This window comes from Anopheles gambiae, chromosome X (genome assembly GCF_943734735.2).
Source record: "Anopheles gambiae chromosome X, idAnoGambNW_F1_1, whole genome shotgun sequence".
Lineage (NCBI taxonomy): Eukaryota > Metazoa > Arthropoda > Insecta > Diptera > Culicidae > Anopheles > Anopheles gambiae.
The window spans coordinates 6425739-6441246 of record NC_064600.1 but is presented as its reverse complement, the minus strand read 5'-3'; positions in this window follow the sequence as shown (position 1 = coordinate 6441246).

Genomic DNA, 15508 nt, shown 5'->3' with positions numbered 1-15508 from the left:
TTTCCCACTTTCTGTTCCATTGTAGTGCTTATTTGCTTTTGGTGTTATCGCAGTGTTCAGTGTTTATCCTTCCCTAATTTTCGTCATATTTCTGATGACTTTTAGAACATTAACCTGCAACGCTACAATGATGACATAAAAGTATTCCAATTTGACCAATCAATATGTAAACAAAACTAAGGTCTCAAACCTTGAAACTAGAGTGTTGCTCTGAGCCTCTGAACTTTTCCCAACTTTCACACTACGGCTCACACACACTCTCCAAAGAAACGCCGCTAAGCGATATGCTAATTCAGTAATTTTATCCCTTAATCCCGGCTAGACAGCATCACGTACCGAGCACTGACATTAAAAAAATCTCACACACACACACACACTCACACACACACACAACCATCTCTAGGCCTTGTCCCATGAGCGCCCGATAAACCGTCCCGAAAAGCACCAAAGGCATCTTGGGAATCAAATTTCCGGCATTACAATTTTCGTCCGCCCCAAACTCAACCCCAGACAGTGCCACTGCCTCGATAATTGCATCGTTGCGCGCCACCCTCCCTCTCCCTTCTCCCCCCCCCCCCTTTTCCCGTGCAAGCCGAAAAAAGAATGCCCACCCGTGCGTGCACGCGTGCACGGTTGGGTTGCAGCCGGCGTGCTGATGTTTCGCTCGTTGCACTTCCTTCAACGTCGGAACGCTGTTGCGGAGCGGTGCGGGTTGCTGTCATTCTGTTCTGCCTTTTTTTTTTTTACGTCGCGTTTTGCGGTCCTCTTTTTGTGCTATTCCCTACACACGGTGTAGGTACAGCCTTCGCTGTGAGCGGTGAGCAGCATTCACCGATGTGAGAAACTGTGTGGTCGGCTTTCGTGCTGCCGAGCCCAGCACCTACCGAGCGGCGTACCGAGCGGGACCAGCCCGACCGTTCGGTCCGCGATCGGTCGGACTCGCGCTGCCTTCGGGGCCATATCGCACTGCGAGATGTGCTGGATTGGATGCTGTCCGCCACCAGCGAAGGGACATTCAGGGCCATGCGAGGGACAGATTGTAGCGTTCGTATGGCTCTGCGTGTGAATGTTTTGATTTTGCTCCCCCAAGGTGTGAGCAGTGGTCGGGCGAGTGGTTCGGGAAAATGTCTCACGACTCACGATCGTGCAGCTTCTCACTGCACACCAAAAAAAAAAAAACTGTGGGATGGGGAACGGCAAGAGGTGAGGGCAAGCAAATGCCAGATCACCTTTATCGTGCGGATAGTGTTGTAGCATGAAAAATTACACCTTCCCCTTGGTCGGAAAATACCGCAACCGTTTTCCCCCAGCAGGAGCACACGGGCTGAGTGATTTGTGTCTGTCAAGCTCGGCTGCAACGCTCGGGGTGCGCGCGGGAAAATTGGTCGTGAAAAACACGAACCACGGCTGTTTCCTGCTGCTTTGCATCCATTCTCACCCACTTGCCACCGGTGCACCGTCCGGAAGTACATAAAAGGGAAGGGCAAACGAAACCAAGCACGCGAGAAAACAAAATGAGAAGACAGAGAGATAGACAGAGAGGAAGAAGAAAGATAAAGGACAGAGGAATGGGTAAATATTCGAAAGAAAACAAAAAAAAACCAATCGTAGAACGAACCGAGCGAACAAGCGGAAAGAAAAAGTACAAACGAAAACATCGGGAAACACGTGTTTTCGTAGCTCTTTTTTTTGTTTTGTTTCGGGTTCTCTCCACCCCTAACTGCTGCTACTTCAAGATATTAGTTTTTCTACCCTGCTCACGCCAGCCCATCTTCACTCCCTGTGTCGCACTTCAAACACTTTTCCTGTCATCGAAGTCGTTAGGAAACGCGTCGAAGAAGGAGAAACAGCAGCAGCAGCAGCAGCAGCAAAAAACGCATAATGCATTATCGCATTAAACGCACATCCACATCATTGCCGCTCGTGTTACGCTCTCTCACTATCTCTCTCTCTCTCTCTCTCTCTCTCTCGCTCTCTCTCTCTCTTCTTCGTGCTTTTTTTCTTCAACTACTTTTCTGTTCCCTTTCGCCTTTCCAGTCGCTTCGTTTTCGTTTGCGCCCGAATGCCCGCATGCAAGTGCGCCTGAAGGTATGCGCGCTCGCTTATCGAGCAACGAGCAACGAGCATCGAGGCTAAATGGAGGCACACAAGACAGTGCTCCCTGCGTTCTGCCAAAAACACACACACACGCACGCACGCAATATCGTGGTTGTTACGGATCGCGTCAGCGATAAAGGCGCTAACCGACGTCACGCGAATCCGGTTCGAAGGACCAAAAGTGGGGACCCGCATGCATACATCCCGCACGCGCTTAATCTCAGCCGACATCATTCGCGCCCGAGATTGAGATCAATCGCTTCCGGTTGGTGTGCGTGTGTGTGTGTGTGTGTGTGTGTGTGTGTGTGTCTATATTCGGGTGTGAAGGTGCTGGAATTACTTCCGAAACAAACGCAAAAACGCAGGTGTAGCAATCTGCGCCCGCAAGCGCATCAATCTTATCCATCTGTGTGGGTGTACGTTTTTTTGTTGTTGTTTTGTTTTGTTCTTCTGCAATCGATTCTCCTTTTCCTGCGTGTGTGTGTGTGTTTGTGTCCATATCAGCTGCCCAGTCGAAGCGATGGCTAATCTGTGTTTGCTTAACGAAATGGCAAAGTTCAATCAAAACCTCTTCCTCTCTCTCGCACCGCACGAAAACGCTCCGGTCCTGCATATTAACACATGCTTTATCTACCGGCTTTAACCGGAAGCCTCCCGCCGGAAGACAAAGGGGCGCGAACGGTCGGTGTTGTCTGCGGCACCCGGAAATGTCTCCCGCCAAACCCCCCATCAGCATCAGCGCGCAAGTGTTTCTGCGTGCATCCGGCAAGTGTCTCTTTAATTAATTACACCCGATTACCGAGGATTATCGGACTCATTTGCCACGATGACTTCGGCCGAATCGGCGGGGATGGAATGCCATTTCCGGGGGTGGTGAGGGTTGGGGATGACACATATTACCGCACGATGTGGCAGGGCAGCGAGCCGCACGGATAGGCTCAAGGCATTTATTTATCCTTCTGCCCGCACCCGCCGTCGGTGACAGATAAATCGCCCCACCGGTCGTCTGTGGGCACATGCCATTGCGTCGGCCGTTGCCATTCCCCAACCACACTGTCTAATCAATTTACAGTCATCGATATTATCCTCATCCTGCTGCCAAACCGCCCCAAACACAGTGACCTGTGTCCGGCGGGAAGACGTCGAAAGCGAAAGACATTATTGGAGGATAAGTGACGCAACACCCACACACACACACACACACACACACCTCCTGAGCGCTCACTCAGACACACTGGCCGCCCGGAGCCGTTTGCAAAAATGCATCCACAATTGACGATAATAAACCAATTAATTATATCATTTATCATTCACCTGCGCGCACATGCGAACCGAGGCGCCGGTCGTACCGTTTACCGAAAAGCTTCACCCCGATGTATCGATGTGACAAAGGCGCGAAACAATCATCATCATCATCGTCGCCGCCGCCGCCGCCGTGCCACGATCGTGGCGAGCTGGGAAAACGCAGCCTCCGCTCTGTCCAGGCCTCGCAGCTTCGAGCTTCGATCCATACACCTGGTGCTTGTTGTGTTCGAGTCGGTCGGAAATTGTATTATCACTAGCGCCCGACCGAACGGGGGACATTCCGAAACCTGGGCAGACACCCTCCCGGCGTGAGTGTGCCTTTCTGCCCAGCTTCTACTGCTTCTTCCGCACGCAATTATGCTGCCCGCACAAAAGCGGATGCGTGTGAATGCCGATTAACAAAGGGAGGTTGGTGGTGGTGGTAAATGTATGGGGGATTATTTATCACTCCAGTTCGACGGGATCCGCGCCGGGGTAGGCCACCTCGAGTCGAGTGTCGATGAATGTCACGCGCCGCGCCAGTTCGGACGATTAAACTTCAACTCGTGATGTGCGCGGTAGGCCACGCGCTCTCTCTCTCTCTCTCTCTTTCTCTCCCTCGCGGTCTCTGGCTGCGGGACAAATGGTTAAGGAAATATGGAGCAAAATGGGCATGTTAAGGATTACGCTCGACAGCTGATTGAGTAAATTACTTAACACTGACAATGATGATATACGCCTGACAGCAGATACCATGAACAGATGTTTAAATGGTGCAAAATTAAAATCATTTAATTGCATTTTGAGAAGCTTCTTCTTCTTTTTCTTTTCGGCACAACCGACTATTTTAAGATGCTAGGATATAGTGTTACAGATATTTGAGATTTACGATTGCATTGGCCTATACTGTTTCGATATGATATGTTTAAAATATCCTCTTTCGTTTAATCTTTTACTCACGCATTACATTGGCTACTTTCTACTGGTCACTTGGATGAATGAATTTCTACCCTGCATATTTCACGCGCCTGCCGCCGGGAATGGTTCGCTCATCAGTAACGAAATCCAGTAGCGATATGAATTTGGGACCAGTTCCAGGATCTGCTGGGAGCATTCTTACGTTCCAGCATATGTATGGACTCAGACTCAATTGCAGGACCACATATGGGCACAGCATTATTTCCAACATTGAAAAAGGCTCAGTATCAGTTCCACGACCCGTATGGAATCGGAAAAAAGCTCCGGGACAGGATCATGGGTGCTATAATCTATTCCTTTTGGAATGAATTGGTATGATTTGAGCATCAGTTCCGAGACCCGTATGAGTTCAGGATCAGGTCAAGAGTTTGGATGGATTCTACAAAACCTACAGGTTCGACTATCAAATTCGGAATCAGTATCAATTCTAGAGCCGGGGTTTGGTTCAGGCTCTGTTACAGCACTGGTATGAGTTCGATATCAGTTGCTAGACCCGTATTGTTTCAGTATCAGTTGTAGAATTCATATGGGTTCAGTATCAGTTTCAAGACTCGGTCGGTATAGGCTCAGAAGGTAAATTCCAGGGTTGGTATGGCCGCTACATCAGTTCCAAAACCGTTATGAGATCAGGATCAGTTCCGATACCGTTATGGGCTTGAGGTTAGTTTCAAGACTGATATAATTCTGACGTCGGTTCCAGTACCAGTGTAGATTCGGACCCAATTCTAAGACCAGTATTGGTTAGGGATGTCATGAATTCTAAGAAGTTTCAAGTTCGACTAGTGTTTGGTATCGATTCAAGGACAAAATGAATTCTGATTAAGTTTCTCTAGGTATCACGCAAACCATAGATACGTGTCACATCTCTTTTTGCAAGAACGAAGTCCAGTGAATGGTACAGAATATAGGACATGATGTAGAAATCTTTCCAAACTCACAGGGATCTGAAAGAAGGTCGGGCGGGCTCTCCTGTCAGCTCTTCATCATCGCCCTGGAAGGTGTCATTCGAAGCGCGGGACTAGACAACGACATCAGTGGATGACATCGACATCATCGGCAGGACAAAAGCGACCCTGACCAACTGGGAAGCAGTGTATTAGTAGACGGCGACAATCTCGAGATAGTAAAGGAGTTCGGCTATCCAGGGACGGTCGTTACTTCGGACAACGACATCAGCAGCGAAATCCGGAGACGCATTGTGCTGGGGAATCGTGCATACTATGGGCTTCACCGACTGCTGAGATCCAGATCTGTCTACATGGATGGAAAGTAATATAGTAATTTATTAATTTCGCACGAAGGTGTAGTTTTGAGATGGCAAAAATACCATTGTTTTAAGTATAAACTTGACTTCAAGAAATCATAGCTCATAATAAAAAAAAACATTGCAGATTTGCCAACAACGCAGATAACCATTTTGCCCCCACATGGCCGTTTTGCCCAGGCCTTCCTTGCATTCCATCCCAGTGTACCAGCGTGGACATCGTGTGGAGCAGAAGCAACGTCACGTATCGAATGGGGGAGTGTTTCAGTCGTTCCTGGACGCTGGTCGGGAATGTGAACTAACGAGGGACATCATTCGTGCAGCTCTCGGAATGTGCTAATGGACCTGCCACTTGCTCTCGTAGTCCTCGTGTAAGCGATGGGCATCGATTTCGCTTGTTTGCGGTAAAGTGTCCTCCTACAACTCCTTCCTACAACTGCCCTTGCTTACACAGCAACAAAACAAAACACATTTTTGGGTTTTTTTTTTTTTTTTGTTGTTTTCGCGTCGAATTGGACACTACCGACACTACTGTCCTGTTACGCCAAACAATTGATCCGCTAATCTTCGCTGCCAACGTCGCATCGCAATCGCACCTAGCGAAACTTTAAACGTGCACGTGAATCTGGCCCCAAACACCCGGGCTAAGAGCAGTTACAGTTAAGCCGCCCCTGCTGTGCGTGCTTTCTTCGCTTCCAACACTTGCTTGTTTTGGTCGTGTTCGTCTTGTTCGGGGCACGTCCTCGGCCAGAGGGGACCCAAAGGGGATTATTACTGGCAGCCCGTTTAATTGCAACCCCCCCAACACTTTCGACACCCATTTAACAGTGCACTTGTAATCCTAAGTAGCCCTCCCGGTCCGGTTGCGCCTCGTTGAGCACCGGAAAAACGCGTTGTTTGACGCGACGACGCTCATTTGCCTCGGTGCGTTGGTTGCCGCCGCTCGTTCAGCCGGTCACGGTGTATGGGCAGTGGTTTGGTACAAGCCATTCTGCACGACCATTTCTTTTCGCGCGGTGTTTGGCAGATGAACCAGAGATCGAAAAGATGGAGTAAAGTAGTGTAGATTAAAAAAGGAAAAAAAAAACAGAAACATGCAAAACAAAAACCACAAACATTGTGTTCGGCACGAAACACGAGCCAAACAGTCGAGGGGGGGTGCGTTACCAGAAGGGGAACGGCAATTTACGGGGTCGGCAGTACAATTTTGCAGCTCTTGGACGCTCTATTGAAAATGAATTTCTGGAAAATAATATAACACTTTTGACAAACAGGGTCACAAACACGGATATAATCGTTGAGTATGATCCGGTTCGAAGGACCGTTACTGATGGATAATTTTAAATAAATATCGCTTACAATTCACAATTCCGTGGAACTTTGCTAGCTAGAGGTTATGGCACCATAACGAGAAGTTTGAAGTTTGGAGAAAACAGTTAACACTGTTATCTGATTAAATCCTTTTTTGTTGACAGAATACTTATTGGAAAAAGGGAAGGACCAACAGCACAGTTATGACGTGAGATTGTTTTGTTTTTTTTTACTTCATACCAAAATAGTGAAGGTAATCATGAACTACACTTCAATGAGAAGCAATTGCATTTCGACGAACAACTAGAATTCTCTATAAAAATCTTAAATTCTCAATTGCCTATCTACATAAATCTACATCCTGAAAAAAGCTGTTTGATGTTGTTTGCATGTTTTTCAAGCACTTCTTACCACGATTTTCCTTCCTTTTTTTAATTACCCAGTTTTCGATCCCATTTAAAATCGGTCAGGTGCTGTTGAACATCGTTCAACTGAAAGCATTAATTTGACGTCCAACTGAAATGCTTCAATGTTCGATCGTAACTAAACAAGCCTGGTACAATTGACAAATGGGGTCTAGTCTTTTGTTTTTGCGTTCATTTGCACCAATAATAAGAATTGCGTTGTCAAAAATGTATCTAGATGCTTTATCATTGATTCTTTATCAAGCATAAAATCAGCTGCAATAAAGTTTTAAAATATCTCCAATAGCACAACAGAAGAATCGAAGAAACGAACCAGGGTAATATAAACGTACGTAAATATTGGAGAAAGCAAATGTTTAGCTACGATTGAACAAAGCTCAGTCAGGCATCAGTATTTCGGTTGACAGTCAAATGTTTACTTGCAGTTGAACAATGTTCAAAAGCACCTTAACATTGTTTAGTTGGGCTCTAAAACGGTGTAACTTCAGCCTTACTTACAGCTAAGTCTCATTCAATTTTTTGTTACAAGCTATTTCTTCTTATGACTTGCTTTATTCTTTGTGCCTTAATAACTTCATATCAAGGCTGTATCTTTGATTGGCTGTTCATTACAAATAATATCGTTTCATTCACAGATGAAGTTGTCAATGTTGACAGTGCCTAAAGTTTTAAATTTACATTCCGTTTCTTCGACTTTTTCCGTTTCGTTATTATTTTTTTATTTAGTATGTTTCAATGTGCCTGAGTATCACCAATAAACAGGGTTGCCAACCCCTGGCGTTAGCAAAAACATCACCAAAGAGTGTGACGACAGCGTCGACATTATGGGGTGGAATGGAGCAAGTTTAAAAACTGGCCACGATTAGGTATTCCGCTCATATGCCTTTTACGCTCGGAACGCATCACTGTGGCCCCAATCCACGACCGCTCCTCCCCCTCCTTTCACTTACCGTTTAGCTGTCCTCACCTTCTCCCACTCCACCGCCACTGGGCGCTATCATAGCGGCATCGCTTTTGTCCTGTTTTCTTTTCCTTTTAACCGGGGGGGTTTGCTGTTTTTTTTAACCAATAGAATCGATCGGACTCCCGGTTCTACCCCGAACAGGGGATGCTCAAAAAAAAAAGAGAGCAAAGACTTTTTTATGAAGTAGAGCAAAACAATGGCCACCTCCCTCCCCACTTGTGAACCTTTTACGCTGGTGAATGGGCGCTACACTTTGCGAATTTTTAAAAAGCGAAACAAATCCACTCACGTTCACGTTGCTTTGCGTTGGAGGGGCTGCGACATTGTTGTGCAGTTCAAATCAAAGCAAATTAACCTCCGCACGAACACAAAAACCCGCCACCCCGTGGAACTACGACCCGGGTGCACGACTTTGGTTTGCCGAATTCTAGCCGGGCGTGTTCTACACCCCTGCACTTGCTTGCACAGCCCAGAGCTAGAGCGCTGTGGACGGCAGCCGGGGACAACTAATTGTGCCAACCAAATGTTTCGCGCTGGTTCCGCTCTTCAAGCGGCCAATTTTTAATACCCTCTACACCAGACATGTCAAACATGCGGCCCGCGAAGAACGTTGGTCGACTGTATGCTGGTAGTCTCTTTTCCTCTACAAAATGGCCACATATCTAGCCAATATTTGCCGATGTAGTGATCAATTTTGATATATCGTTACTACCCCAACCAGCATCAAACGGTTTTGAAGGCATTTATAAGGCATTTACGGCCTAAGTCGCCTTAGAAGGCAATAAAGATTTCAACCGAAACTTTCACGGCTGTAACGGGTACTCCTCTAAATCTTTCAAGTTTTTGATTCAATCAGAACAAATAGCTTGCCCCCATCTTAGCTTGTGTATACACCGGTTTTGCACCCTCACTTATGTAACTGCCAAATAGAGCAGTGACAACGCTTTAAGATCCGAACCGAGAAATCGTGAGTTCTTCAAATCCTGATTTTTTTTAATAGTTTTTTTCATTTTTTGTGTTTGTTCCTATTTAATATAATAGTTTCTTGCTATAATTAGTATTACAAAAAATATTGAGAAGAAATGTTAAAATGGTACCTTTTTTAAAAAAAAAATTATAACTTCACTATGTTCACCCTTCATTATCAGGATGCGAGAAATATGAATCTCCCCAAGTGCCACAAATCCACTGAACGACCACTAAACGGCTTCTAAACGACTCAAGTTCTCTACCTAAACGGAATATAGAAAGACTTCGTTTAGCAGACGGCAAACGACTCATGCATTCTAAAAATAGCAAAAAAGCTGGTGGCGCTCCCTGTTGGTGGGATACCCCAACCAGTTGAGCTTCATCGCTTGGAGGAGAGCTTTCTCATTTCCTCCGTACTATTGTATGGTTTCGCATTGAAGTTATGCATCGCTAGAACTAGAACGGCGATACGATTGTTTAAATACTAAACTCCAACGGAAACCACCAGCACTAAAGCAAGTGAGATTTGAGTAATGGTCGTTGGTGTTGATACCCACGTATCTGACCACACGACCATTGATATAGATTTTTGCTCGTAAAGTTAGAAGGCTATATAGGTCATGATAAGATGAAACTTGTCGAAACACATTGCAACAAAAGGATAGCAATATAATGATGAGTTGTAATACGCCATCTATTGATCAAACCAATGAAGCTGTGGAGCTTTCATTTTTTTTCTATGGATATTCAATTTTCCAGTCGTTTAAGCATAATGTGTAGCGCTTGGGTCATTTCTCCTTTTATTAAAGTTATCGAAATGAGTTTGATATGTTTAATGTTTAATGTTTGTTGAAGACAAAAAATTCAAAATTCAAATAAAAAGCGAAATTTTTCATTGACATATTTCAAAGGCATTTAATTACTGCTAACTGCACTGCTAATCGCCTTCAATTCGCCGGCGATTACAGGGCGATTAGAAGGCATTTAACGGTAATTTTCGGGTATGGTAGTCATTACCGTTGTCAAAATGCAGCATTTGTACTTCGTGTGTCAGTGTGTGAAGGCAATCTACGATGTTTGAATAACTGTCCAAGTAGCCTGAAACGTAGCAGATATCTGGAATAATTGAATATTAATTATTTAATTTCCGAGTAAGGCCGACCGCCACAGAAGTAAAGGATGAGTCTAAATATGTAGATAAGATTCTAGGTGCAAGAGTAAATCCTTAATGATTTTTGCCGAATGAAAGCACCCTCCAGCCACCGCCGCCGAAGTGCCGTAACGGTAAATATTTTGAACCGTAATCCGGCCCGCGTCCAAAAACGAGTTTGACACCACTGCTCTACAAACAATAATGTGCTTGGCGGGGAGACCAAACATGGGCTCAGCAGAGAGCGCAATACGGTGCACGACACACGGACACACTGCCCGCGGGGGTAGCTGCCCATTCCAGGGTTCTGACAAACCCTCATCCCAATGACATACACACACACACACTGGATGTGTGACAGTTTTCGTCGGTTCACCTTATTTTCGCTCGCTGCGCATTACACCGTCTTGGGTTTTGGGTGGAACTTTGTCTCCAAAAAAAAAAAATAAAAAAAAAAACGGTGCGACCCGGCCCGATGCTTTCGATAAGCATCTTCGTTCGGTTGGGGCAGGCTAATAGCTTTATAGATGAAAGCCACCACCAAACACGGGCGAACTCTGCGCTATTCCCTTACCGGGGCGAAATGGTCGCTTCAGGGCGGGCGAACTTTCGCACGAACCGCTTGGAGGGTTTCGTGCATTTAACAGGACGTTATGATTTTCCTTGCTTCTTTTTCTTCTTCTTCTTCTTCTTTGAGCGTTTTAAGGGCAGTCACTTGGAGCCACACAAAACTCCTAATCTACTGCCCTATTCTATTTCCTTCCCCTCCCAGCACAATTAGCCCATCCGCTAGTGACCCTGAACGATGAGAACGCCATCTTCTCGAAACTGGCGCGCCCGCACGCACCCACGACCCGGGTGCAAGTGTAAAGCGGTTCAGATTAGTGTTGCCAGAAAACTTTGGAGACCATATTTATAATGCTTCCTGGCCTTGTGTTCGCTCATTCCACTCACGATCTGCCTGCCCTTTGCCTGTCTACCTTGCCTAGACTTTCCCCCGGACGTAAAGCCAGACTTACACTAAGCAAATTTTCACCAGCACGGAACGAAACCGGCACGTGTGGTCTTTAAAAAGAATTCCAAAGTTTGTTGTTGCCTTTCCTTTTTTTATTATTTCGAGGAGCAGTTATTATTTCCAGTCCGTCCTGCTTTACCGGGTGCGGAGTATTGCAGGGCGAAACCACTCGGGTAATCCTCGCCTTGGCTTAATGTATGCGAGCCCGAAGGATACGCCCGTTGCATACATCTAGGCGGATTGCCTTTTGTGGTGCTGCACGCAGGTCAGGGTTTGTGGGGGAAGATGTTAGGACTGTTCGAAGCTCGGTCAGCAGGCAGAAAGGTTGTTTGCTAGCTGCTACACCCGGCCGGTTCAATGGCAATCGGGCGGCCTACGCTACGTCCTGCCACTGCCACATCAGCGTGCGGTGCAATTCGCAGCGAACCAGGCGCTACAACGCGCTGCTGTCAAAACTCAATTTCCTTTTTCGATTTTGACGTTTTTTTTTCTTTGCCTGTGTGCCTAATATTCCTAATGCGGTTGGTTTTGTTCTCTGCTCCACCTGTCACGGATGCTGCGGAGCGAGATTTTGCTGACAAATCGAACCGGAAATGCACACCGAGCACACACACACACACACACACACACACACACACGAACACTCACTGTTGAATGGGCACTCTGTCTGGAAGGTTGGGAAATAACGCTTTAAAACCTTGTCGTTGAGCCGTTGTGCCAAAAACCGCGTTGCTTCTTTAAAGCGAGAGTATTGGAGACTTAAGAAGCAAACCCAAGTGGCAACCGAGCGAAGGGCCTGAGGGGTGGGATAAGAGATGGCAATTATGAGCCATAAGTTTTGTTGGAAGCGCTTTCGGACGCCCTAATCCTGCAATTTCTTCCCAACTGACTGTTGGAGAATTGGGTAGTCCTGCCTTCCTTCTGGCTGTCTGTCTGTTCTACAATATTTGCCTTCTTGGTCCTCTCCTTGCCCCCCACCCCCCAGCTCGAAACCACTGCACTTCGGGTGCAGTGCCTTTTGCAACGAGAGCAGCACTCATTTGCGCACTCTGCTCGAACGTCCGCAGGCAGCTCCAGGACCGGGGCCCGAGCAAAGTCTTCGAGAACGCCTCAAGAAGAGCTTCCCATCGGGCGCAATTAGACGCCGCACAATTGGCCAACACCGCAACGGTTACCCCAATCTTCCCGCAGGCGGGTGCGGTAAAAAAACGCCCAGCCCTGAAGACTGGAAGTTGGAAAAAGCAGGATGCAATGTTCGTAAAATTCGTCAATTGCGAGCGAATGTTCACGAGCGACAGATTGTTGAGGGCTGGCTCGGAGCCTACTCCCCACTCAACGTCCACGCCTGATGGGGGACGGACGGTTGACGGTAAGGTCAGACGGCGGATGGGGCAAGTCAACCGGTCCGGACGTGTGCTTCTGCACGTGTACGTATCTCTTTTATGAGGAAGGAGCAGCACCGAACGATACCGCCCTGCTACTATCAGTCTAACCGGGCGCGCGACGTCCTTATTCCACCCTCTTCTCCGTCTCTATCCGGCTCGCCGATCGGTGTCGAACATGCGAGCTGTGCCTGTTCCGTTTGCGAACTGTGCGGAACGAAGCGTTGAGCGAAATGCGAACTCTCGTTCCGGGGACCGCCCGGACCTTCCAGCCCAACGACCTCGACGACCTTTTACACCGCCCGGCCGGCCGTTCAATAACAACTTCTACCGGAGCGGTGCCCAACCGCACCCGGTCGTTTTGAGATGCCTCCAGCCCACCGAAAAACGGACTCCACAAGTCCCACCTTCCAGCTCGAGGACCATTCAGTGTTGTATTTTTGTTATATACCATCACCACCACCCGCCAGGGCGTAACTCTCGCCTCCCGGAGCATCTTTGTCTGGTGCGCATCCTGACCTATCCAATCGCATGATGTACCGAACTAGTGTTGGGTGAACCGGGATGAATCTTTGAAATGATTCAATGAATCTGAATCTCAGAGGGGAACAGATTCGCAAATCTCGAAAGATGCAAATCACCATCAAAAGGTTCCAAAATCTCGAATGATTCACGAATCTCTAAGGATTCCCAAAATCTCAAGGGACTCATAAATCTCACAAGATTTATAGATCTTGAGCTTCTTCTCATTCTTGTTGTTGGCGTTACGACCTACGCAGTAATGCTAGGCTATACAGGCTTTCGTGACTTCTTATCAAGTACTATGCAGCCGAATGGTTTTCATCTTCTTCTTCGTTTCTTGAGGTCAATTAAACGTTGGGTACTGCAGTTCAGATTCCTAGGTCCTTCAAAACTATGCCGCTATTATGATGATAATATTACAACCTCTGCTTGAATATACACGGCATCAAAAGGCATCATATGTCTGGTTCATGTGAGGCCCCACCACGGGCATGTTGACGAGTCGGACGAGTTAAATTCAACATCCTCAAAATCATACATCTCTAAAGATTCAAGAATCTCTGGAGAATTAAAAAGTATTTATGGGTTCACGAATCTTTGGAAGTTCGATTGTAGATGCATATGAATAAATCTCGACGAACGATTCAGCAAAACACAACACTAAAGCAGTACCTGCTACCCAAAACTTTAGCATCAACGCGCAGGTAGAAGCAGCAGCAGGCAGCGACGGGAGCGAAAGATTGAGTGCAGGGACACCTGCTACGTACACATGGCACGGAGGGGAGGCTATGGTCGTACTAAACAAATACTGCGCATTTCATATCGAAACGATTGCGAAGAGCAGCTAGATTTCCGTGATGGATCCCATCTCGCATTTTTGGACGCCCAGCCGGCTTCCCAGGAAAGCCGCGTTTGCTATAAAGGTAGGAGCTGCTCTCTTTCTCTTCTTTTGCTTTGTCGTTGTTATGACCTCCCACCCCTCCCCTCCCACCTCTTCTCCTGCTCGGTCACTGCGTCACGTATCCACCGCAACCGATGCTCTACATTCAATAAATGGAAAATGGAACACACAAAAACCCCGATGAAGCGATGGGACAGCACAGGGCAGCCACGGGGGTCCAGATGGGAGAGGGGGCGAGCTACACCGATGGATTGTTGATACCCAAAGGATTGTATTCAGAACGACATGGCACACACACACACAGGGATATAAAAACGATATGCAAGATGGCGTATAGCCTTAGCGGGCCGACCGGGAGAGTGACAGAGTGAAGTCGTAATCGCGTTTTTGGGGGGAAAGGATTTGAACCATCTCGGAACGTGGATTGGATGTTCGGTATATGGGGTGTTCTTGTTTTGCAGCAGCATCAAAATTGCCAGGACTTTCGTGTGCTTGTGTATGTGTGTGTGTGTGTGTAGATTAAGTTGCTGGAGGAGATACTATGTATCCGGGAAAAGACACCGTTGAAGGTGATTGAGCAATGTACAATATGGCAGATTGTCCCCTTTGCAGGTGAATGATGCGATGAGAACCGAATGCGAACGGTTTGTTTTCTCAAGGCTATTGGAATTCAACCGGCACCAAGACGAGCTGCAGCAATACGGCTTGAAGCTGAACGAATATTAAAACATTCAAGCGCTACAATACCCGCTGCCCAAAGCCAAGAAGCGCAGTAAAGCTTGGGGTTTGCCTAACTATAGTAAGACCTTACAGTCTGGAACTTAAACTCGTTCCCAGTAAGCTTTGGGCATATCGTGCGACAACCCCTTATTACCTTGTGATCTCCCTCTTGGCTCAAACCCCTTCGTCAAACTTTTGAGGTGCAATCAATCTTTGACCCAGCGGCTGTCTGTGCCTCACCGGTGTCCAGTAGATTCGCAGTGTGCCCCCATTTTTTTTTGCGATCTCCTGCAAGTACCTATATGTGTCCCGCTATCTGCATCCACTGTCCGTCCGGTTTGACTTTGGAATAGCAACCCAACCGAGAAACAAGCAAACACACACAACAACAACAACAAAACTGCAAAGAAATATCCCATTCCACACACAGCGCGCACCACCGAACTGCGGACACCCAAGAGCGAAGAGAACTAGAAAGAGCAGCGAAAGCAGAAAAAGAGCGAAAACAGCCTGACAGAGAGGGAGC